Raw genomic sequence first — 24,202 nt, forward strand, 5'->3', positions numbered from 1 at the left:
TATTAAATTAAATGGTGAATAAATATAAAATAATCAAATAAAAAAAGGAAACAATGTTGATAAAATACCTGCAGTGCATTAGAAACAGAGCCAAGCCATGGTATGGTGAGGACTGATTTTGCTTTTCTGTTTAATAATGGGCCTGTGAAAATTCCAGAGAAAGTCTTGCATTAGCATGAAGATGCAAAGCAGCCCCTCCTTCCTGCAGTCCATATACTCAGCCCTCAAGACAGGCAGAAGGGAAGCTCCTAGGCACCCAAGCCAAGGGACTGATGAGAAGTGGGAGACCTCTGGGCAGGAGACAGGAGGAGTGGTTCTTCCTCTCCAAGGGGTCCTGGGCTCTGGGACCCAGCGAGAGATGGAAGCCAGTCAGTCCGGCAATATTCTCTCTAGCCTGTTAGCTTTTTTTTTTTCTTTAATTTCCTATCTGGTCATAAACCACAAGCAGCAGGCTTAAAAGTACAAGAATCCTAGGCTATCCTTGAAGATACCCGGGTTCCAGAACAGGAGCTCCAGCAAGGATGGTACAAACCCAGTATGGTGTGTCTCAGAGCAGTCAGATACCAAGAATTATCATGAAATTCACAAAAGTGCCAGAAGTGCATGCCACTAAAAAGACAATGTTTGAAAATCCCCATAACAAGATTTTCATAACATCTACTCATATCCCGGTGATTACCAAAAAAATTTAAAAGTGCCCTTTAAACTTGTGAAATATAAGCCACTAAAAGCAAAACTTAAATGTGGCGGCTTATAAGAGTTTTCTCATATATGTAACATAAATAATAATCTGTTTTCAACACTCAAGTGAATTCAGAATAAATCACCTGCCCTCCTGGAGCGTAACTGTATGCTCACCACTGTTAACCCATGAGTGCCCTGGACGCTCAAACCTCAGGGTAGAGTCCATGGAACCCAATTACAGTATGTAAAGCTGGACACACAGTGTTTGAAAACAGGTTGTTTGTGCTTACCTAAGAATATTCTTATAAAAACTAAGTTTAATGGTCAAGTGTTTCATTTCTAAAATGAATCTATTATAATATTATCAATCGTGTAATATGTGCATAAAATATTTAATGGCCATAAAGAAAAGTTAAAACCAGATTTTTAACTGCCTGTGACTTAAGAAAAATTAAATGTTTTGCCTCTTTCCATTTACTCAACAGTAAGCAAAAAATGTTACTTTTGAAAAGTTCACATTTCTAAATTTTAAAATCATCTTTAAAAGAATGAACTGAGGCTGGGCATGGTGGTTCTCACCTCTAATCCCAGCAGTTTGGGAGGCCAAGTGGGTAGGAGTTCAAGACTGGCCAGGACATCTTGGTGAAACTCCACTGCTACAAAAAAATACAAAAAATTAGTCAGGTGTGGTGGCACACGGCTGTAATCCCAGGTACTCGGGAGGCTGAGGTAGGAGGACTGCCTGAGCCTACAAAATCGAGGCTGCAGACAGCAGTGATTGTGCCTCCAGCCTAGGCAACAGAGCAAGACTTTTTTTTTTTTTTTTTTTTTTTTTTGAGACAGAGTCTCACTGTGTCACCCAGGCTGGAGTGTAGTGGCACGATCTCAGCTCACTGTAAGCTCCGCCTCCCGGGTTCACGCCATTCTCCTGCCTCAGCCTCCTGAGTAGCTGGGACTACAGGCGCCCGCCACCATGCCTGGCTAATTTTTTGTATTTTTAGTAGAGACGTGTTAGCCAGGATGGTCTCGATCTCCTGACCTCGTGATCTGCCTGCCTCGGCCTCCCAAAGTGCTGGGGTTACAGGCGTGAGCCACCAGGCCAGGACTGACTCTGTCTTTAAAAAAAAAAAAAAAAAGAATGAACTGAATTTGTTTTTAACAGAGACATGGTGGGTCTCACTTTGTTACCCAGGCTGGCCTTGAACTCCTCCTAGACTCAAGTGATCTTCCCACCTCAGCTTCCCAAAGTGCTGGAATTACAGACATATGCCACCCTGCCTGGCTTTTCTAAGGCATTAGCATAGAATGTATTTTTAAATAAGAATTATGGTTGATATTTGGTATTCTCAAATGCATTAACCTTCAGCTATTCTTCACAAATCAGTATTGATGCAAAGGAAATACTTTTATTGTAACATGACACTTTGTGAACTTTTCTCTCATAAGGTGTACCTCCCCAACCCAGGACATTAGCAGCCTAGGTATCCTGTCTATTTTCATGACTCTCACAGATTTTGCGGAGCTCTTACTAAATGCATGTACAGTATTCTATACTAGAAATAGGCTACATTATTGTACAGGGGAGTTCCCCAAATATTTGTGTAATTTTCAATGTGACTAGTTTTAAATAAAACTAGTTTTATTTAAAATGCCCAGGTCGATATAAGTAAGCTTTATTCTGAGTCTCATCATTTCTAACCTTGAGAAACACAAGCTTGCAAAATATATGGTGCTTCCCCATCTGGGGTTATGTTCTAAGATCTAGTTTTGTATCTAGACATATCTCTAACTTTCAATACTGTAATAATCTAGAATCTTTAGCTCCAAAGAATGTATAATTTATGTAGCAAAAAGCAAAAAAAAAATGGAATCTATTACTAGATATTAAAACATAAAAGGAAGTAGGAATTGCTGAAAGGGACAAAGAAGTTCTAAGTAAGGAGTGGAAAAAACTGGAAAGGAATTAGAAAACACCTTTTAGAAAGCATTTGAATCCTACACATGTATACCTATGTAACAAACCTGCACATTGTGCACATGTATCTCAAAACTTAAAAACGAAAAATTTGAATCCTAACAGCCATAAAGAGAAAACTGTAATCTCAATTCCAACCAGCAATTTTGGGGGAGTAGTATATTTCTAACTAGTGGCAATCTGGTGAAACTTACGGAGCTCTTCTCAGAACACTGTTTTTAAGTGAATCGAGAGACTTAAACAGAAAACCAATTATATCTAAAAAACTAGTAATGATCAAAAGATTTTAAAGTAATATGTGCGTCTTTACCACACATTAAATGAAAAGATCTAGCAGTCATTCTAGTAACTACTATAGTTTTGAAGTGATGAGCATGAACAATATTTTGAGATCTGTAATAATTAATGTCAATTAAAAATATCTGCAGTATCCACAGGTGAAAAGTCACAGATACTACCAGAACTACATTCACAATTGAAAGAAATGCTGTATTTTATTTGAGATCCATGAAAATAAAGATATAATTCATTTATTTCCTACAAAAATTCATAGGTCTTGACTGCAGACTAAAATCCCTGACTCTAGATACTATTATTTATTTGGTGATCTGACCTCTACCTGTGGAGGGAATGTCACAAAAAGTGATCAAAGAACATCTTCTTAACTGGGGCCATAAACTCTGTGGCAGAATCTTCTCTGGGGCAAGGGTTCAGGCCTGCAGCCTTGTGGGTGTTGTGCATGTCCCTGATGACAGCTGACCAGATGGCCTGACCCATCACGTGACCATGAGAAATGTGAAACTTTTCAGGGTTGCTCATCAATCCTGTCTTGAACTAGGAAGGTGACAGAAAGTTGACTGGGTAGACAGAGAGGCAGGCGGGCATAAAGCCGACCCCTAGGGAGAAACAGGAAACAGAAACAAACTTGGAGCAGCTTTGCTGGGGCCTGCCTGTTCCCACTCACAGCAATTCCTCTTGGGGTGAGGTGGGGTTATGCCACCTTCCCTCGGGTTAGCTCAGAGGATTCTTTACTCTGAAAATAATTTTCCTTTTTTGCTCCAGCAACCAAAAGTGCCTTAACTAAGTCAGGCTCCGAAAGCCTAGGGCAAACTCTGCATGCTCCTGCTCAACATGGGGACTGTTAACAACCACAGCCACAGAGGGTTACAACCACACAGGTGGAAGGCAACTAGTGCTCACTTCTCCATAAATCAGCAGCTCTATAAAGTGGATCTTTCCAAACAGTACACGAAGAATCTATACTTTAGTGACCTTACATGTCAGCAGACATATTTCTCTGTCTTACTTTCCTACGACAGCCTTGTGTAAGCGGACTTGCAGCCGCTGGTGCTCACTGCTGGCCATTTGGGCAGCATTATTGGGTATTTCAAGAGAACAGCCAAGACATACAGACAGCATGTGGCTCTACATTTATACTGACCACTACAGGAGAGTAACAGTCACAGAGACAGATGCTTCTAATTTACATGTGGAAAACAAAGCAAACCTCTGTGCTCTTCTATCAGTGTTACTGCTTTTAATTAGCAATAAGCAAACATAGAAAATCAAAATTACATTATCAGCCTAAGTGGGTGAAGTCGGTCTCTTAATCTGTCCTAAGCATAGAGCTCTTCGATTCTGTTCTTACTGAAATGAAGGGTGCCCCCAATCCTTGTCCTTATTGCCCATAGCCTCCTAGGGAAAACAAAAAAAACAAAAACAAACAAACAAAAAAACAGTGGGCTTATTGCTTCTGTAAATGAAGACAAGGTGATTTTTATTAGTGGCCCACAGAATACTTAAGAACATACCAGGCCAGGTGCGGTGACTCACACCTGTAATCCCAGCACTTTGGGAGGCTGAGGCGGGCGGATCACCTGAGGTCAGGAGTTGGAGACCAGCCTGACCAACATGGTGAAAGCTCGTCTCTACTGAAAATACAAAAAATTAGCCGGGCATGGTGGTGCATGCCTGTAGTCCCAGCTACTCGGGAGGCTGAGGCAGGAGAATCACTTGAACCTGGGAGGTGGAGGTTGCCTAGATCAGCCTAGATCTCGCCACTGCACTCCAGCTTGTGTCTCTGTCTCAAAAAAATAACCCCCACCCCCCCGCCAAAAAAAAACAAAAAACGAAAAAAAAGAACATACAATGTGAGCATCTGAGATGACTGTTCAGCGATTTATACTCCTGGATCTCCTAGGGGCTGAGGGGAAGGGGAGGAAGACTTCTCACCACCCCAACCGTAACAGTTCTCATAATTACCTATGCATAGTGATCAACTTCCCCTGAAACAAGAATTTTTTAAAAAGATTTTGCTGCTTGCAAATGTTCAGAAGCCATCAGAGGGGCTGGTGGGTGGGCCACCCCATTCCTCCCTATACCCTAAGTTGCAGGCTTGAGTGACTATTTGCTCCACCGCTGATCTTTCACAATCCCACTCAAAGGCCAGCTCTTCTAGAGTCCACTCTGATCTCTCAGCAGGCTCAAGGATATGACACCTGCCTCAAGATAGCACCTATGTCATTCTATATACTGTAAAATTTGCTGTATCCAGTTCCACCTCCAAAAAATCTGTTTCGTAAAGGATGGGATTACTTATCCCTCAGCTTACCCACATTCTACAGCTCATTTGCTTAACTGAATCCAATGGTCTTGAAACAGCCTTCCACCTCAGTGATGCTACGAAGGCTCCACCTCTAATTCTGCACTTCACTGCATGGCCACAACCCTCTGGTTTGATATCATCTCCCCTGTTATTGTGACCAAATGTGTTTCTGCCTGGTTAGAGTTGTGTTTTGGTTTAATCAACTGTTGTTAACCTGTCCCACTCCATTAAGCCAGTTCTTCAACAGAAGGGGCTTTATTCTGTGTGCCTAGTCAACACTCTGACTGCTACTTGAGAGTGACTGTCACTCAGAAGACAGGAGCCACTGCTTCTGAGATGAGTCTGAATGTCACTACTCTCTGTGACACTGTTTAGTTATTTTAGAACTTTAGTCAATTTCAACCAAGATGCTAGATTTGTTCATGCATTTCTACTCCTAAGTCTGCTGCACTTCCTGCTTCTCAGGGGCAAGTACTGCTTGGCTATTCAGTTACAGAGGTATTTTTAAGCCCAAAATCAGCCCTAAAGACAAATTAAAACAAAAATATGCACAATCTTTCTAAAACCTAACTGACACTGACTTCAAGCAAAAGTAACTCACAGCTTGGTAATGCTGCGGTGCTTATTAGTGTCCTAAGGAATATAAAAGAGAGAGAGAACAGATTGGCAAAAAATTAACAGTGAATTGAAGGAAAGGGTATTCAGATGCTCAATGCACTACTCAACTTACCTGCAGGTGTATGTAATTCTTTCAAAACATAAGTTAGAATGCGATTATGACACTTTGCATACAAGGATATCTTTGCTCACTTTTGCAAAATGGAAAATAGAGTGTGTACACATAATCTTCTATAACTACAGAACTTGGCCACATAAGCACTCAGCAGTATTTCACAACCCAAACTGGCTGAAAGGCTACTCTAGGTCCACATATCTACTAACCACTGACCATCCCCACCCCGCTCCTCCCCACCGTCTCTTTCTGGCTTTTTAATTTTATAACCAGGGAAGAAGCTTAAGACTGAATAATACCCAGCAACAGCAACCAAGTAGTCCTTAAACACAGTCCAGTTTCAGATACTCTATTACTTAATGATTTCTTTAAAAATTAATTCTGAAGCAACCTACCCACACCTCTGTGGGTGATATCCATCCGTACCACCACCGGTGATAAGACTACATAAGAACAGTTTTTGGCTAAACTCTACCTTTGTCCTTCATTAGCCCAAGTAATTTACAGCTATCTAATTTTGACCTCCGGCTCATCAGCTTATGGTCTACATTCAAATGTTATAAAATTGCACCATACAAAGCATTACCTTATATGGTGCAATTTTAAAGTCTTTCAAACACTGAAAAACGTAGATTTACATTCCTGCAGTTTTGGTCAAAAGCCGTGATTATTTACTGTGACCAAAGGCCGACTTAGTCAACAGGTTTTTCTCATAATGGCATGATATTTTTGGCAAACTATTATAAAATATTTTGTTTCCTCTACAACAATGTAATAATTCACTGCGCGTACAGTTCTTTGTAGTCATGCAAACTGAAGTGACAAACTAAATGATTTACTTATTTTCTTGGGCAAGTCAGGCTCGGGTGCATCCTCTGAATGTTCTTGGTATCTTTAATACTCTAGGACTGTAACAATTTCCAACTGTTCACCCAAAATATCTTCATGATATCTGATTTTAGGGCAAGGAATATAATTTAAGATTTGGAATGCTAAAACAGAGTCAAGTTTCAGTAATTTTTCATTATTTATACGTTGTTAATATTCCATCTTCATTTCATCTAACACTGAAATTTTATATTAAGTTAAAAACAAATAGGTACTTATATTTTGTTCTAGTATTTTCAATGTAAATAGTTAAATAAAGTGATAAAGATATTTCCCTAGATGTAATATTATCTTTCAAGAGAATATATTACATCTCGAGCCAGGCGCAGAGGTTCACTCCTGTAATCCCAGCACTTTGGGAAGCCGAGGCGAGAGGATCACTGAAGTCAGGAGTTCCAGACCACGCTGGCCAACATGGTGAAACCCCGTCTCGACTAAAGTACAAAAATTAGCCAGGCATGGTGGAGCACGCCTGTAATCCCAGCTACTCGAGAGGCTAAGGCAGGAGAATCACCTGAACCCAGGAGGTGGACGTTGCAGTGAGCCAAGATTGCACCACTGCACTGCACCAGGCTGGGTGACAAAGCAAGACTGTCTCCAAAAAAAAAAAAAGAAAGAGAGAAGCTTTACTTTTAGTGACTGTTTAGCACATAGCAGGTTCTCAGCAATGTTCAATGCATGAGTAAGAATCAAAGATTGTTTTAAATAACAGTTAAACTGAAGGGTGAAGGGTTCAAGCAACTAAAGATTACCAAAAGCAAATGTACAAAAATTTTAAACAAAACCAAACCTTTCTAACTACAGTATATACAAACTACTACAATCTCTCCACTGAATTTTTTAATTATGAAAGAAAAAAGCTAGATATTATCTATATTATAAAGCTCTCACAAAGAACTTTTTTATTAGTCTCTTTTATATGTCCAGTAGGAAACTTACCAAAAAAGAAAAAAGGCTTTCCAAACATGTTATAACAGAAATCACTGGTTTGGATAAAATAAAGAAAACGCATCCCAGGATTACAGATGAGCTCCGTAAGTCAATTCCCTCGGTGCCTGCCAGGCAGCCTGACTTCAGATCTTCTTTCACCTTTTCCCTCTCCCTCTCCCCAACTTCATGGCTTTCCATTAAATCACCTGGAACCCCGCTTTTCTAAAAGACTGTCTCCTTTGCCTATGAAAACTAGCTACCACTTGTTTTTAGTAATAGAGCCTTTCCAAAATGCTTTGCCTAATTACCACATCACTCTACAGATCGTCACAACTGTATGCTTCAAGTACAATCAACTTACAGATATTCTCAAGCTAATCCGAAAATGCCATTAAGTGCTTATCACTTTAATTTTCCAAAGGTAGATTTGGATCTATCAGTGGGTGATCCTTTTTTTTAAGAACTCACAGTGAATCCAACATGAAAAACCATAATTAAGAGGTTTAAAACAATTTTATTACCACCACTGCACAAAGTAAGGGTGAACAAGTTACACTTCATGTCACAGACATGTGTTTGACGAATAACAACTCAAGTGGTCCAGGTGAATAAAGCAAAGAACACCAAAGACTTGACAATCACAAGAGAAACCAACGTCTAAGAATTTATGAAACTGGGCAAGTTATTTCCTGGGACTCAATGGTAAAGACAGAGCAGCAACCCAAATTTTCCATCTTTGAAATTTTCCACCTTTCAGTCAATATTAATAATACCTGGGTCAAAGGGGAGAGTTAGGCATACCAATTAATGATCATCAGAAATGACACAGTCCTACAAAAGCAAAGGAAATATAGAGACACTTTCTTAAAAATACAACTCTTGGTACTGTTGAAGAAAACTGTATGAGAACATGATGTAAAAATAAAAATGGGGAACCTTCCATCTAAAAAAGAGAAAAGTGAAAAAAAAAAAAAAGGCAGTCTTATTGCCCATTAAGAAAGAATATAATGGAGTTGAACAAAAGTAGACAAGGATGTCTCAAATTTCCCTTTAATTCTGTCCAACACAAAGAACGAGAAATTTAAGCCATGCATTCACCTCAGATAACCCAATTAAAAAGCCAAATCAAACAGCAGTAGTCAAAAAAATAATCCCCTAAGTAGAGGCTCCATGTGCAAAGTCCAGATTGCAGGTAGGACAGTCGGCAAGGCCTCCCTGTTTCACAGCTCTCTTCCCAACCCGTGGACAAAGACTACGGTCTGCCGCCAGGAGTGGAATGCCAGACAGACCTTGGGTTTCTCGGTGACACTTTCAAAGACACATTTGCACTACAACACTATTTCCAAAAAGCAAGCTGACACGTGGATCGGTAATTAAAATGAGAAGATGGCCACATAGATGGACATATAGTAACAAAAAACTGAAATGTTTAAACCACAAATGATAGCATAACTCACAAACCATGGCACTCACCAAGTCAAAGAAGTCAAATAAAGCCAAACCAACTGAATGCTAGCTAAAAAGGGCAGAACGCAGAATCAGAAGAAACAGGAAGAAGACATGCACCACAAACACAGCAATAGAAAACAGCACCCAGAGCCATACAAGTCATTCTGCTGCAGAGAAACAATAAATTGGACATCAATCCTTCTGAAAATCAACTACAGTACAAGGAGAAATGAACCGATTTATATCAGGTTGTGTAAGTCTCATTCTGTTGGCCAACAGCCAGATCCACTTAGGAATCTCCTATTTTAAAAATATGACAAGTAATGTACTTCTAGAGAGCCTATTTAGTTCACCTATGTGGGACCCCCCTATTTGGGGGATTTCAGGGTAAACTTCTTCAAGTGAATGAACAGCACATAAAACTCGGTCATGAATTAAACACATGACATATCCAATTCTCACGGATGATAAGGTCCATGAAATCAGTGAGAGCATTGAACTGACTTCAGGATGACACACTTGAGTGTGAGGCTGTGAGTGTTTACACTTGTGAACACCGCCATTTTTCACAGCTATTCTGGCTTCTTTTCCAATTGTTCTAGAAACTTTTCCAGGGATCCTGCCAGAAATTAGTAACATTCTTAGGGGTACTAATTTCAGACACATGTGAAGAACTATCTTGTAAACCCCATCTTAGCTTCTTCCCTTCCTGATTTGCTATGGCTTAAATACCTCCTCAGTATCACACAATTATCAGATGATTCTGATATATAGATTAAAAAGCACAATTAAAATGATTTAAGTCAATCTCTACTAAGTAAGAAATGAATGTTCATTATTTAGGTAAAGCAAGGGTACTTGTTCCACTGGTGGTGGGTCGGGGGGACTAGTGAATGCTGCCAGTAACAGCCCTTCATGGTGCACCCACCCAGAACCACGCTCCTCTTCAAGGGCACCAAGAGCTCCTTAGGGGCCCTTGCCCAGCCTCTGACTCACACCTATCCCCACCTTAGTCCATGTGGCCTGCAAGCTTTCTCTTCATCATGTCTGGGGCAAGTCTCAGTTCTTCCAAGGCAGGCCCCAGAAATCAGCATTTTCTAGTACTAGTATTATCCCAAGCCCTAGCGACAGGGTTAAGATTTAAACAATGGGTATCTTTTCTTAAAATACTTTTTCTTTAACAAGACTGTTTTTGGAATCCTGCTTTATAGAAACAATCTGACCTATTTATGAAAAACTGGGTTGGCCTCATATTGACGTGTGTGATTTCAAACAGCCCTGCAGCCTGCTTTCAGGTTCGTGTAAATAAAGTTTTGACGTTGGGGAGAAGTCCTAAAAATGGAAGTGAAGTATGGAAATGGGGAGACAGGGCAAGACCTGGAACATTCTTAATGGGCTCATGGAACATACTCCTGTAAAAATATACCCAAGAACTTAGCAAATCTTACCAATGCCATCTTCCCCCCAGAGTTACTGTTCCACAGCCCACTCATGAGGAAACAGAAATCAACTCATTAACACAGAATAGAAACACCAGAGCCAACTAGATCTTAAATCTCAAAGGAAACCTGATAATGGATGCTTCTTCACCCTCCATTGACTGATCAAACCCAGTGATCGGTCAGAAAATATTAATTAGGGTCCACGGGGAGCCTGGTCAATCTAGAGACTGAGGAAGTGCACAGAAGACATAAGCCCAAGAATGGGCGCTTGAGGACTAATTATTAACAGTGAACAGCAGTTAGATCCACAGCAGCCAAGTGAACACAGCCCAACAAACAGGGGCAGCTGCTTTTGCTGAGACCTCCCTTCTCCACTGCTGCCTATGCCCATATTCCACAGACACGCACACCTCATCCATGAATCTACTGTCTCCCTTTCTCCTTTTTCCCCTCTCATGAATTTCTACTGGAGAGGACATTACACCATAAAATGGCCCAGCCTCTGGCCCAGGTTTGCTGGCTCAATAGTTACCACGTCACACCAGCCTCCTGAGACAGACAGGGAAACTGGCCACTGGACTTGGGGATGCAGCAAGCGCTTGTTCTTGCTTTTGGCGAACATTTACTAAGCACTGACTATGTGCTGAGCACTCGGGGCAGAGGGATGAGTAGGAGTTAACCTCAACGTGAACTGCAGCTCGGAAAAGAAAACATCAAGAAGAAATCACATGACGCCAGGGCAACTGAGCCAAAATGACTTTTAAGGAATAATATACCACAATTTAGAAGAAGGGATTAAATTACCCCGAAATTAAGAAGCATCACACTTATTTGCTAAGCCAAATTTATTAAGATCACCATAAAATGCAAATTTTAAATTAGACAAAACTGTGCTTAAAGGGGATTGGGATCAAGCAGAAAGGGAATTGTCAAGAGACCCCACTAAGTGACGGGACGCCTGAGAGGCAGGAAGGGGACATGCAGAAGAAGACAGGCTCAGACCCAGGGCCTTGGGGCAGAAAAGAAGGGGGTGCCCCCAAGGCACGGCTTACCCCCAGCTGAAGTCTGTAGTGAGGTGCTAATGCAGAATCCAACAGACTCTCCACTGGGAGCATCCCCCTAAATTCCTGCCCCAGAAATCAGACTTATCTCTAACTGCCTCCAGCACAGTTTAGCAGTGGGCAATGGCCATGAGTGGCACTGTCACTCTTAAGTGGTCAAAGAAGAATGAGAGACAAGAGAAATGCAGGAGAAAGGAAGAAATGAGAAAGCGAGGAGCTAAAACAGAATGGTAAGGAGTCCATTTACAGAAGAAAGGCATTCATTCACTCAGCAGGTCTGGGTGCAGTCCATGTGGGCCTAGCGGCTACCTACCATCCCAGGATGGTTGGCGTTCCTACCTCTGGGGGCTGGGAAACCCAGACCCACAAGGCTAAGAATGACACCACCGGTAGAGTTCACTGTGCAGGAGGGCACCTGGGATCCAGGGGCCTTTATGAAAAAGCTTACTTCTGGGCAGATGCAGCTCTGTCTGCGAAGGGCTAAATACCTTCCCAAGGAAAGGTTAAGAATGACCTCAGGATGAGTCATTCTCCTAAACAAAGGGAAGTCCCTTTGAAAGGTCCACAGAGACACAAAGCCTCAGAAAGACAGACAAAGGGTCAACAGGAAGAATAAAATAAAAATACAGCTGCACTATTCATAACATCAAAGACATTAAGTCAGCCCACGTGCCCACCACTGGTAGACTGGATGAAGAAAAGGTGGTACATATACACCATGGAATACTACGCATCGATGAAAAAAGAATGAAATCATGTCTTTTGCAGGAACCTGGATGGAACTGGAGGCCATAATCTTAATTAACACAGGAACAGAAAACCAAATACTGCATGTTCTCGCTTGTAAGTGGGAGCTAACATTAAGGATGCATGGACATAAATATAGGAACATCAGACACTGTGGACTACCAGAGGGTGAGGGTGTGGGTTTAAAAACTACTCATCAGGTACTATGCTCACTACCTGCGTGACGGGATCCATATTCCAAACCTTAGCATCAAGCAATATTCTCACATAACAAATCTGCTCGTATATCCCCTGTATCTAAAATAAAAGTTGAAATAAAATAAAAATAAAAGTAGAGCTACTGGGAAGCTTAAAGGGGCAACACAGGTAGGGGGACGGCTTTGATCCATTTGATTTCCCTGAGAGTGCCCTTCCTTTGTTGAGAGATGTCAGCTCCACAGCCACTGTGCACCCAAGGACCACCTGGCAAGGCCCATCTGTTCTGTGGCCTGTGCCTGTTCCAGACCCAGGGTTCTCAGGGGCCTTACATGCCATTAATGTTTGTAAAGTAACTAAACAGGCAAAATGACAGCAACACTTCAGGGCATGGGGCCTATATGTGAAGAGCTGAACTGGACTTAGACATGCAGATACTCCAATGATGAAATTCCTCTGGCAAGAGTAACTGACAAGGCAATACTACAAGGAAAAGACAATCATAATGACACCAGGGGGTCAGTTGACAGGAACAAAATTTTGACCAAAGGTAAAAGTTTACATTTGCCTACTAATGAGAAATAACATCATGGAGAACTACTTACTCTTTAAATCCAGTAGGTTGAGAGGCCATTGTTTAAATCTGCCTGAAGCAATCTCAGGAAAACAAGATCCTGAGCTTGGCACAACAGAGCCTTTGTGCCCTCAATGAAAATCGGATTCTTGAACAAATATTACCATCAGTCTCACCTCACTACCATGACATGTGGCTTTACAGAACCAAACAGCCTCTCCTGAAGCCATGCAATTCAATACCCAGGCAATCTGATGCCAATTTATTTAAGCTGCAGCTAGCCCATTCTGCTGCAGGACAGTTACCAGGAGGTTGAGCCAACCTTGTCTTGTAGTATGACATGCTCATCAAGGAAATTATAGCTTATTTCCACACTATTTCCCTCACTCCTGTAATGGTCCTAAGCCCTTCTGATAAGACTGTTTTTCAGATGCTTTCTGATATAATTACCTAGAACTTTTATAAAAAATTTTCTAGCACTGACACAGAAGTGTCAAAGAATTTAAGTCACGTGAATGTGTCATCATGAGGTAAAAACTGCTACATCCAACAGGGTCAGGCTCACAACTGACCTCTCTGTCCCACTGCTGAGTGGCATCAGAAACCCCCATTAGTATAAGTAGTGTAGGCTAGTAAAAAAGGAGTCAAAGAAAGTGCTCACTACTATGAATGTCTGGATTCAGTTAAAACACACATTCACACAAGAGCAACTCAGGAATTATTTGGAGATCGGAAAACTTACTTACTTTCCTACTGTATGACACATAAGAAATGAGGCTCATGAAAATGTATGTAGGGAGAGCCTGTTTAAGATTCCTGAATACTTCAAGCATGCGAGAATAAAACCATATGAAATAGTCGTGTTAATATATGTCTAACTACAAGTACTTTAAAAATAAGGTAAGTTTTACTAGATTTTTAAATTACACTAACAGGATTATGATTTTGCTAATTTGAAATGTTTTAGGTACATATCTACTCTGGTCATCTACAACAATGTGCATGTGTGAATGTGCCAGAATCCCAATCAGGATGCGGCTCCCTGCAAGAGGCAATAGTTGTCCTTAATGAAGGATACAATCTTTTAAGACTTACACATAAGTCCCAGGCTAGAATAAAGAGACAGAAAAAATTTCAAAGAAGTCTCCTTTTAGAAAATACGCTTTAGTTGGCCAGGCCTGGTGGCTCACACCTATAATCCCAGCACTTTGAGAAGCTGAGGCAGGTGGTTCAAGACCAGCCTGGCCAACATGGTGAAACCCCGTCTCTATAAAAATATGAAATTTACACCACAGAATACTATGCAGCCATAAAAAAGAATGAGTTCATGTCCTTTTCAGGGACATGGATGAAGTGGGAAGCCATCATTCTTAGCAAACTAACACAGGAACAGAAAATCAAACACCACATGTTCTCACTTATAAGTAAGAGTTGAGCAATGAGAACATATGGGCACAGGGAGGGGAATATCACACACCGGACCAGGGCCTGCCCAGGGACGGGGGGCAAAGGGAGGGAGAGCATAAGGACTAATACCTAATGCATGTGGGGTTTAAAACCTAGATGTTGACTTGATAGGTGTAGCAAACCACCACGGCATGTGTATACCTATGTAACAAACCTGCACGTTCTGCACATGTATCTCAGAACTGAAAGTAAAATTTAAAAAACAAACAAAAAACAAAAATTAGCCAGGCGTGGTGGTGCACACCTGTACTCCCAGCTACTCAGGAGGCTGAGGCGGGAGAACTGCTTGAACCTGGGAGGTGGAGGCTGCAGTGAACCAAGATCGTGCCACTGCACGCCAGCCTGGGCAACAGAGAGAGACACTGTCTCAAAAGAAAAGAAAATACCCTTTATGTGGTTGATGACATATAAAAACACCTTGGAAGTGACTATGCTGCCTCAATCTACATGATCATATAATACTCGCAAGCAGAACTGCACTTGCACAGGAACACGATTATTATCAAGCCAGGAGATAAAAATGATCCCTGACCAGTGCTATCAAAATAATAAGGAAGACAGGCTTATTATTCTATCTATCCAGGGAACTGAGGGGAAAAAGTAACAAATTATACAAGCAAAGTTAAGGAAGCCACTCCTAAAACGCTTTCACATACCACATTGTGTATGTGGCATATATAATACCCATTTTAGATCTTACTCAATATGAACTCTGCCATTTTTATAGGTAAAAGAACAAAGTAAAAACTGATACCTTCAATGTTCTCAAGTGTCAGTACAAAGAATATGGGCTAGAAGAGTGTTAAATTACAAGCCATCTGTTCTGATAATCTACGACATGATTTCTCTAATCTCCTTCAACACTACACAACATCTCTATGGCAACACAGTGACTTCAAATGAGAGTTTGAAGGGCCAATTGTGCCTTCAGTATGTTCACAGAGCAGGAAGCTCTTCCACAAGCCAGGATCTTCTCCTTCACAGAGCACATCCTCATCATAAAGGCACTGCATTCATTTTCTCCACTCTCTCCAGAAATGTGAATGGAATGATTCTGCAAACTGCACTTACACCTTACTCCAAATTGGCCATGATTCCATAACCCACAACTAATACTGTGCCTTGGCATAACTCGGTGGTTCCTAAACCTAGCTGTGCATCTAAATTACCAGTAGAGACCAGGCATGGTGGTTCACACCTGTAATCCTAGCACTTCAGGAGGCCAAGACGGGCAGATGGCTTGAGTCCAGGAGGTTGAGACCTGCCTGGCCTCCATGGCAAGACCCCATTTCTACAAAAAACTAGCCAGGCATAGTGGTATATACACCTGCAATCCCAGCTACTCAGGAGGCTGAGGTGGGTGGATCACCTAAGCCCGGAAGGTAAAGGCTGCAGTAAGCCATAATCATGCCACTGAACTCTAGCCTGGGTGACAGTGAGACGCTGTCTCAAAACAAACTACAAGTAGAGTTTTTGCAAAATACATATTCTATGGGCCTAATCTAGAACCACTAAATCAGAATCTCTAGGGATTCTGTATTTTTAAAGAAAACTTTCCACGTAATTATGATACGATCTGAGTTAAGGAACCACAGGCATAAATCACAAGCATCTACTGCACTTCTACTTGGGGCCTGCTCTGGGCCGGCGCTGCAGTCAGAGGTCCCAGCAACTCGAACTCACAAGTGAAGGAACAATTATAACCCAAAGGAACCAGTCCAGAATCCTGTTCTCACAAGGTGCCATGCCAACACCAATGGGCCTCAAGAGGCTGGGACAGGATGGTCAAGTGCAGTTTTCCAAAGGAAAGGATGTTTGAGCTGAGTTAGAAAGGGAAACCAGGAAGAGGAGGGAACAGCAAACACAAAGAGGTACAGGTATAAGAGCACAAGACACACAGGCCAACAGGGGCAAGAAGTCCAAGTTTCCCAGGAGGTCCGTCCAGCTACAAAGGACAGGCTGATCTGCAACTAAGAAATGTGTGTTTGAGCCGGGCGTGGTAGCTCATACCTGTAATCCCAGCACTTTGGGAGGCCAAGGCGGGTGTATCACTGGAGGTCAGGAGTTCAAGACCAGCCTGGCCAACATGGTGAAACCCCATCTCTACAAAAATACAAAAATTAGCCAGGTGTGGTGGCGCATGCCTGTAATCCCAGTTACAAGGAGACTAAGGCAAGAGAATCGCTTGAACCCAGGTGGCAGAAGATAGAGTGAGCCAAGATCACACCGCTGCACTCCAGCCTGGGCGACAGAGCGAGACTCCATCTCAAAAAAAATAATAAATGTATGTTTGGGCCTCACGTGTGGCCTTGGTTACAAAGTGCCATCCTAGACCATGCAAACAAAAAGAGAAGCTTCAGTGGGAGAAAGGGACGAGTAGGGAAGGAAATCTGAGAATAATTCTGCACTAGTCTTCACCAAATTCCTCACCTGTAACACAAGTAAAATAGGCTGTGTACCAGTAAATGTGTGATAAATGGGAGCTAATACATGATGTCTTTTTAAGAGCATCTCGAATTTCATTTTCACCTTGAGGGCAATTTCAATTAGGTAGACTTGAGCTAGTAGATCATCTTTTATAATTTTAATTTCTACATTATTCCCCAGTACATTTTTAAAAGAGGCCAAAAGAGAGAATCTGCCTAATCATCTTGCCCCTTTAGACTATAAACTCCCACTGGACAGAGTATTATTTTTGTCTTCTCCAGCTGTATGGCACCTGGCATGTTGACGCTGCTCAAGGGATAAACAGCTCATTCATTACACAGTGTCATGTATATTAAATAATGTCCATAAAGTCCTTTGAAGATGAAAACCACTTCAAGCGCTAAGTAATTCTGAGCTAGGCATTTGAAACTGGGAAAACAAAGATGACAGTCCAAACATCATGAAAAGGTCACCCCCCGGCGGGAGGCACTGCACTAAGAGACTCTTGTTCCGGCAGACCTCTGGTCCCTTTGCAGGCACTCTATATAGCAGACCAACCCCAACCTGCTCTACGTGTTCTTAATGTATATAACTGGGGAGAAGGTTTCAAAACACCACAAAGAACAAAAGTCCTTAGAGGCTCATTTCTTTCAGGGACTGTGCCCAAAATAAATTTCAAAGCCACACAAATTCTTCTTTCTGCGATGTCTCTTTTTTAATTGAGTTGGAATACTCCGTATGAAGTGTCAACTCAATTCTAAAACAGGCACAATGAAAATTATTGCAACAGAGCATATGCGATTTTATGCAAATTAATGCCGTTTCTGTTTTAGAGTCTAACAACATACTCTATGTCTCGGTCTATATGCTGGTGAGCAGAGGTGACTCCAATATTCAAGAATATAAAGCTCGGCCGGACACGGTGGCTCACACCTGTAATCCCAGCACTTTGGGAGGCCAAGGCGGGCAGATCAGGAGGTCAAAAGATGGAGACCATCCTTGCAAACATGGTAAAACCTGTCTCTACTAAAAATACAAAAATAAATGAGCTGGGCGTGGTGGCGCATGCCTGTAATCCCAGCTACTCAGGAGGCTGAGGCAGGAGTATTGCTTGAATCCAGGAGGCGGAGGTTGCAGTGAGCCGAGATCGCGCCACTGCACTCCAGCCTGGCAACAGAGCAAGACTCCGTCTCCAAAAAAAAAAAAAAGAAAAAAGAAATATAAAGCTCACTCTAGCAGAAAAACAATGACACCGATTTTTAACGTTAATATCACTTTCAGTAGAAGCATAGCAGAAGTTGCCTTTCCCTTCAGCTTTCCCAGAATGTTTAAAAAACAATAAAAGCTAAAGCATCATCAGTTTCCACTTTTTCAACTATGCTCTTCACTATCTCAAAAGACACCACCAGGACTGAAACAATCTACAGGGAAGCAAAGTCTCTCTTTTTTTTTTTTTTTTTTTTTTTTGACTGTGATTTCCTGAAAAATTAACCCAGGTTTTTCCACAAAATTTCCAAATATGCCATCAAATCACAACTGAAACCTGGTCAAATCTTATCCATGATCCCCTCCTTCAAATAGAGGTGATTTCACTTTTTCTAACACCAAAAAAAAGGAGAGTGAGAGTAGAAAAAAATTGAGTCAAATTCCTCCATAAGAGATGCACGTCAGAGTAGGAGACACCAGCACAGGCAGATTCCACCTCCAGCAGAACCCACTGTGCGCGTGGTAACCTTGTCCCTATAGCCACCTGAGCTGGGGCAAGTTAAAAAACCTCTCTGAGTTCCATTTCCTCAGGTATAATGTCATCACTGCCTACTTTGAAAGGGTAGGAAAATTAAGTGGCTTATACATAGTAAACACTCAATAACTGAAGCTATTTCAAAATCTGAAATGTATCACAAATTTAGCCATGACTTTTTGTTATTTTTATTTATTTATTTAAGAGACAGGGTGTCATCGCTCTGTTGCCCAGGCTAGAGTGCAGGAGCCCAATCGTGGCTCACTACAGCCTCAAACTCCTGGGCTCAAGCAATCCTCCCACCTCAGCCTCTTGAATAGCTGGGACTACAGGTGCATGCCACCAAGCCTAGCGAATTTTAAATTTTTGGTAGATACTGAATCTCACTATGTTGCCCAGGCTCGTCTCAAACTGCTGGGCTCAAGAGATCCTCCCACTTTGGCCTCCCAAAATGCTGGGATTACAAGCGGAAATCACTGTTTCTAGCCTCATCACTATCTAATTCCAAAACATCTCCATTAGCTCAAAAACTTTCCCCAGAATATTTGACCTATTAGCAGTCATTCTCACTATGCCTAGTCATGACTTTTTACTCCCGGATTTTTTTTTTTTTTTTTTTTTTTTTGAGGCGGACTCTCACTCTGCCGCCAGGCTGTAGTGCAGTGGCGTGATCTCAGTTCACTGCACCCTCTGCCTCCCGGGTTCAAGCGCTTCTTCTGCCTCAGCCTCTCCAGCAGCTGGGACTACAGGCGCGCACCATCATGCCCAGCTAATTTTTGTATTTTTAGTAGAGACATGTTGGCTAGGATGGTCTCAATCTCTTGACCTCATGATCCGCGTGCCTCGGGCTCCTAAAGTGCTGGGATTACAGGTGTGAGCCACAGCGTCTGGCCTACTCCCAGATTTTCTAATATCAAAAGCCTTTCTCCACTAAAATATTAATAAGCAAATTATGATTTTTTTCTTGCTAAAATGTGTAATCATAGAAAGGGTTGCTAGAAATACAGAGGCCAAATTTTCCAGAATACAATCTAACAAACATGAGGATGTTTATGGGCAGAAAAGAACATAATATGTGAAACTGAGACTGTCTCCCCAAGTCAGGGACATAATATCCATGTCATCATTTAACGTAGAAAAACACAGAACAGGCCGGGTGCAGTGGCTCATGTGTATAATATCAAACCTTTGGGAGATTGAGGCAGGTGGATCGCTTGAGCCCAGGAGTTCAAGACCAGCCTGGGCAACATGGTGAAACCCCATCTCTACAAAAAAAGATACAAAAATTAGCTGGGTGTGGTGGCACATGCTCGAAATCCCAGCTACTTAGGAGGCCGAGGCAGGATCACTTGAGCCCAGAAGGTGGAGGCTGCAGTGAGCAGAGATCATACCACTGCACTCCAGCCTGGGCAAGAACAAGACCCTGTCTCGAAAGAAAGAGAGAAAGGGAGAGACAGGGAGAGAGAGGGAGACAGGGGGAGAGAGGGAGACAGGGGGAGAGAGGGAGACAGGGGGAGAGAGGGAGACAGGGGGAGAGAGGGAGACAGGGAGACACAGGGAGGGAGGCAGCCCGGGGGGAAGAGAGAGAGAAAAGAAAAACACAGAACAGCAAATGAAATCATAAGATCTCACCCACCATTCCATGATTTCTGGGACGGAGTGCACATAAACTCAGTTCCCAGAAATCCCGCACTGAGGCAGAAACATAGCTGCTTTGAATTTACTACAGGTGGTTTCTGGGAAGAAATATTTAGTCAATGAAGGGCAGTAAGCAACAGTCTTTCAAGTCATGACTCACAGCTTACTCCAAACACGGACTCAGCTTCTTCTCCTCCTTGTAGAATGTACTGGATCCCTGAGAAAGGTCCGCTCGACCCATCCTCCTCCACACACCCATTCTCACTGGCTCAACACTTCCCTTTTCATTTCTTCTCTTTGGCAATTTGTACGTTGAGATGAAGATGACAAACTGTTTTTCCCACAACAGGTGTCCTTTTTATAAACTGTACAAAATTACTCTCCCTTTCTTTTCTGGCGACTCCTGATTTTTCAATTTTGTGCTCCGACATCACCAGAAAGTAAGCTGTTGATGGAGTCTGGCAGCTCTTTTCTTAAACATGCCCCTGGGGAACTGCAGAGCATTACTTCATCTGTTTTGTTTGGATGACTAACTGACAAGGCACTGAGCTGAACAGAAGCTGACCACTAACTGCTGATGTGAACAGTTTAAACTTGAGGGTGGAGGTTCATTTATCGCCGTGGTGTGGGTTAGCATTCTCAAATTACTTTCTGCATATTCTAGGATTGAGTGAATAAGTAAAGATACGGAGGATAAAAGGAGACAGGTTTTTCACTGTCAGAGAAGGGAATTACAAATACGGAAGAGGAAAGACTAAAATGCACCCTGTGGTACTGTACTGGAATTGGAGACACTGAGTATAAACACATGGTTTTTATTACCGAGAGGTGCAGAAAGAGATCTCAATCACATGTGCATATGTGTAATTAATGTCTATGTGTATGCGTACATACACACACACACGCATACACTTCTTAGCTCTGTCTACTGAGAGGCCCTAAAAGCAATGACAACTCTGTAGCAATGAGCACGCTTAGTGCCTAGATCGTGTTTCTAAATACCATTCTCTACTAAAATGAACCATTTCTCCAAGGGCTCCTTGGAGAAATGGCTGATCCCAGCCCTGGGGCAAGGAAAGCACAAGGTGCACCTGGAACAGTTTATTGTGCCAGAAAGTAAGAATGTGCTCCAAAAAAATGATGGAGACAGGTCACAAAAGATAAAAGAGCCAGGATGAAGGGGCTCACACTAGCCAAATCTTAGATAATTAGAGAATCAAACTAAGTGACAGCAAAGGATCATAGCTCATTGCATAAAACAGGAATTTCTGAGGCCATACTTATATAAATAAATAAGTGGAAGAGAAGGAAAGCTCTTCCTTACAGTACAAAGTCAACTAAATACAAAAGGAACTATAAAGTTAGAAAAAAAAATCAACATTTCGCAACCATCATATTAATAACTAATTCAGTTGAAGATCATCAATGGATGCTACAACTAGCAAATGAAAGAAGGGAGAGGAACAGCCTTAAATTATCTCCCCACAAAATGCTAACTAATGACAAAGGGACAAATAGGGTGGAGAGACCTGCAAGTCATCACCGGAACCAAGTGTTCAAAGTGCACATCACCACAGTGGGACAGTGGGTATCACATGTTCCCAGACATGATGCTCCAAAAAGGATGCGGCCCTTCTGCCAAAAATGCACAGCCGGAATCTAGTCATGAGAATCAGGCAACCCAAACTGGGGGGTAGTCTTCAAAATAACCACGCTGTAATCGTCAAAACTATCAGGGTAACGAGGGAGACAGGCTGAGGAGATGTTCCAAATTCAAGGAAACCGAAGAGACACAACAAACTAAATGTAACATAGTCCTGAATGAGATCCTGAACTATAATTTTTTTAACTGCCAAAAAGGACAATCCTGAGACAATTGGCAAAAAGGTGTTATAGTTAGTGATTTAGATCATGATATCGTATCAAAACTAATTTCCTGATTATGATCACTAGTATGAGCATGTCCTCACTCTTAGAAAATATGCACTGAACCATTTAGAGGTAAGAGACATCATCATATCTGTAACCTACTGTCAAATGGTTCAGAAACAAGATAATAAGTAAATTAGCTATATCCAGAGAGAAGCAGAGGAAGACAAAGCAGAAGTGGTGAATTACTTACAACTGTGGATCCGAAGCTGTTCTTGCTTCTTTGAGCATGATGAGTTCTGCCTTCTCAAAGTAAAGTTTACACCCCTCCCCCCAAAATAACTTTAGATGTAATCCACAATTAATATGTGGACAAAGTAAATGACCAAAAACTACACAGCAAAATCACAATTGAACTAAGTTAATTCGGACCTGAGCTTTGTATCACCTTTATTAGTTTAAAATAAAAGATACACTACAATAGCAGGTCAAAAGCAACCCAGGGTCTTAAAGGCCAATCCTTTTAATTCTAGAAATCTTCAAACGGAAAGAATTACATAAAAATGTAAAAGCTTGAAAGTTTTAGAAACTCCTAGGGCAAACTAGGAGGAAGTGACTTGTAAATGTTTAGAGCGCAATCTACCTTCTGATTATACAGTGTCTGCCTTCAAGACCAGCATTTCAATCATCCTGACTGAAATATTAAAACTCCAAAGTAAACGTGGAGTCACACAGAAAAACAGAGCATATTCCCAGTGTGGAAATGATGCTCGAAAACAACAGCTCAGAAGTTTTATGTGGGCACAAACCTGAGCGAGCATCCCATAAAATCATGCCATTGACTGTGAGGGGACCACATGAGGTGTGGCTGATGAGAACGCAACCCACACACAGAACAGCCTAGGACGCGTGCCTAAGACAGTGGGAAAAAAATGACCCTGCTTCCCCCGACTAAATATCATCTACGTGCACATTTTGATGAATAACAGCAAAAAAATGAGTGGCTGCAACGAAACGGCTATATATAGCAAAACCAGGAGTGACCACACCCATTTTATAAAACCAACCCCAAAAAAGCAGCTCAGTGGCGCCCTCCTGCCCCTCTCACTCCCCGGCCCTGTTCCTTTCCTAAGTTAGAAAGGAGGCCCTGGTAGTGTTCTAATGTGTCACACACAGCAAGGGCTGAGAAACCTCCCTCCCTGGCCAGCCTCTCCCTGCCCTTCCCGTACTCCCCACCCCCACATTAACGGCCACAGAGATTTCCTATCCAACACTTGAGTCCAAGTCCAGACAGCCAAGAAAACAGAGGGCCAAGATTTCAATCAGGATTTCTCCCCAGACTGTGAGCCGGGGGAGCCTGTAAAACAACACAGCCAACACGCCTCCACTGGAAAGCTGGGACTGCTAGGGTTATTTACGTAAAAGGTAACATCAGTTTTAATTAGGTGAGAAGAGGAAAGGCACAGAAACTGAATTACAGGGCCCAAACCAACATGAGAAAAATACTTGCTATAGCCTGGAATCTTTCACTCAACTTTTATTTGGTGTGAGACTTGTAAATTATAGCTTTGATCCTCAACACACGAGTATACACAAATTCAGTTTTCGGGATTTTAAAATGAAAATCCAGGAGGCTGTGGGATGCTGTATAGAGGAGGGGTCACTCTACTCTCTCCTTCCATTAGAGAGGGAAGGTGCATGGAGGGGGCTTTGTAATCTGCCAGCCCTGGGCTTACATTCCAACTCAGGCCCTCACAAACAGAGTCAAATGGGGCAG

The 24,202-nt window shown here is 42.0% G+C and overlaps 1 protein-coding gene and 1 long non-coding RNA gene across 4 annotated transcripts in view; both read right to left on the minus strand.

The window, feature by feature from the left end:
* The window catches only part of LOC134732768 (uncharacterized), a 71,700-nt gene extending 51,281 nt beyond the window's left edge, over positions 1 to 20,419 (minus strand). Inside the window, exon 1 of the long non-coding RNA XR_010116256.1 lies at positions 69 to 20,419. This is a non-coding gene — a long non-coding RNA (uncharacterized lncRNA). The remainder of the gene's footprint in view (positions 1 to 68) is intronic.
* TRIO (trio Rho guanine nucleotide exchange factor) overlaps positions 1 to 24,202 on the minus strand; it is a 365,439-nt gene that overhangs the window by 330,855 nt on the left and 10,382 nt on the right. The gene's annotated exons all lie outside the window — the stretch shown is intronic.

This window comes from Symphalangus syndactylus, chromosome 16 (assembly GCF_028878055.3).
Source record: "Symphalangus syndactylus isolate Jambi chromosome 16, NHGRI_mSymSyn1-v2.1_pri, whole genome shotgun sequence".
In the NCBI taxonomy this organism is placed as follows: domain Eukaryota; kingdom Metazoa; phylum Chordata; class Mammalia; order Primates; family Hylobatidae; genus Symphalangus; species Symphalangus syndactylus.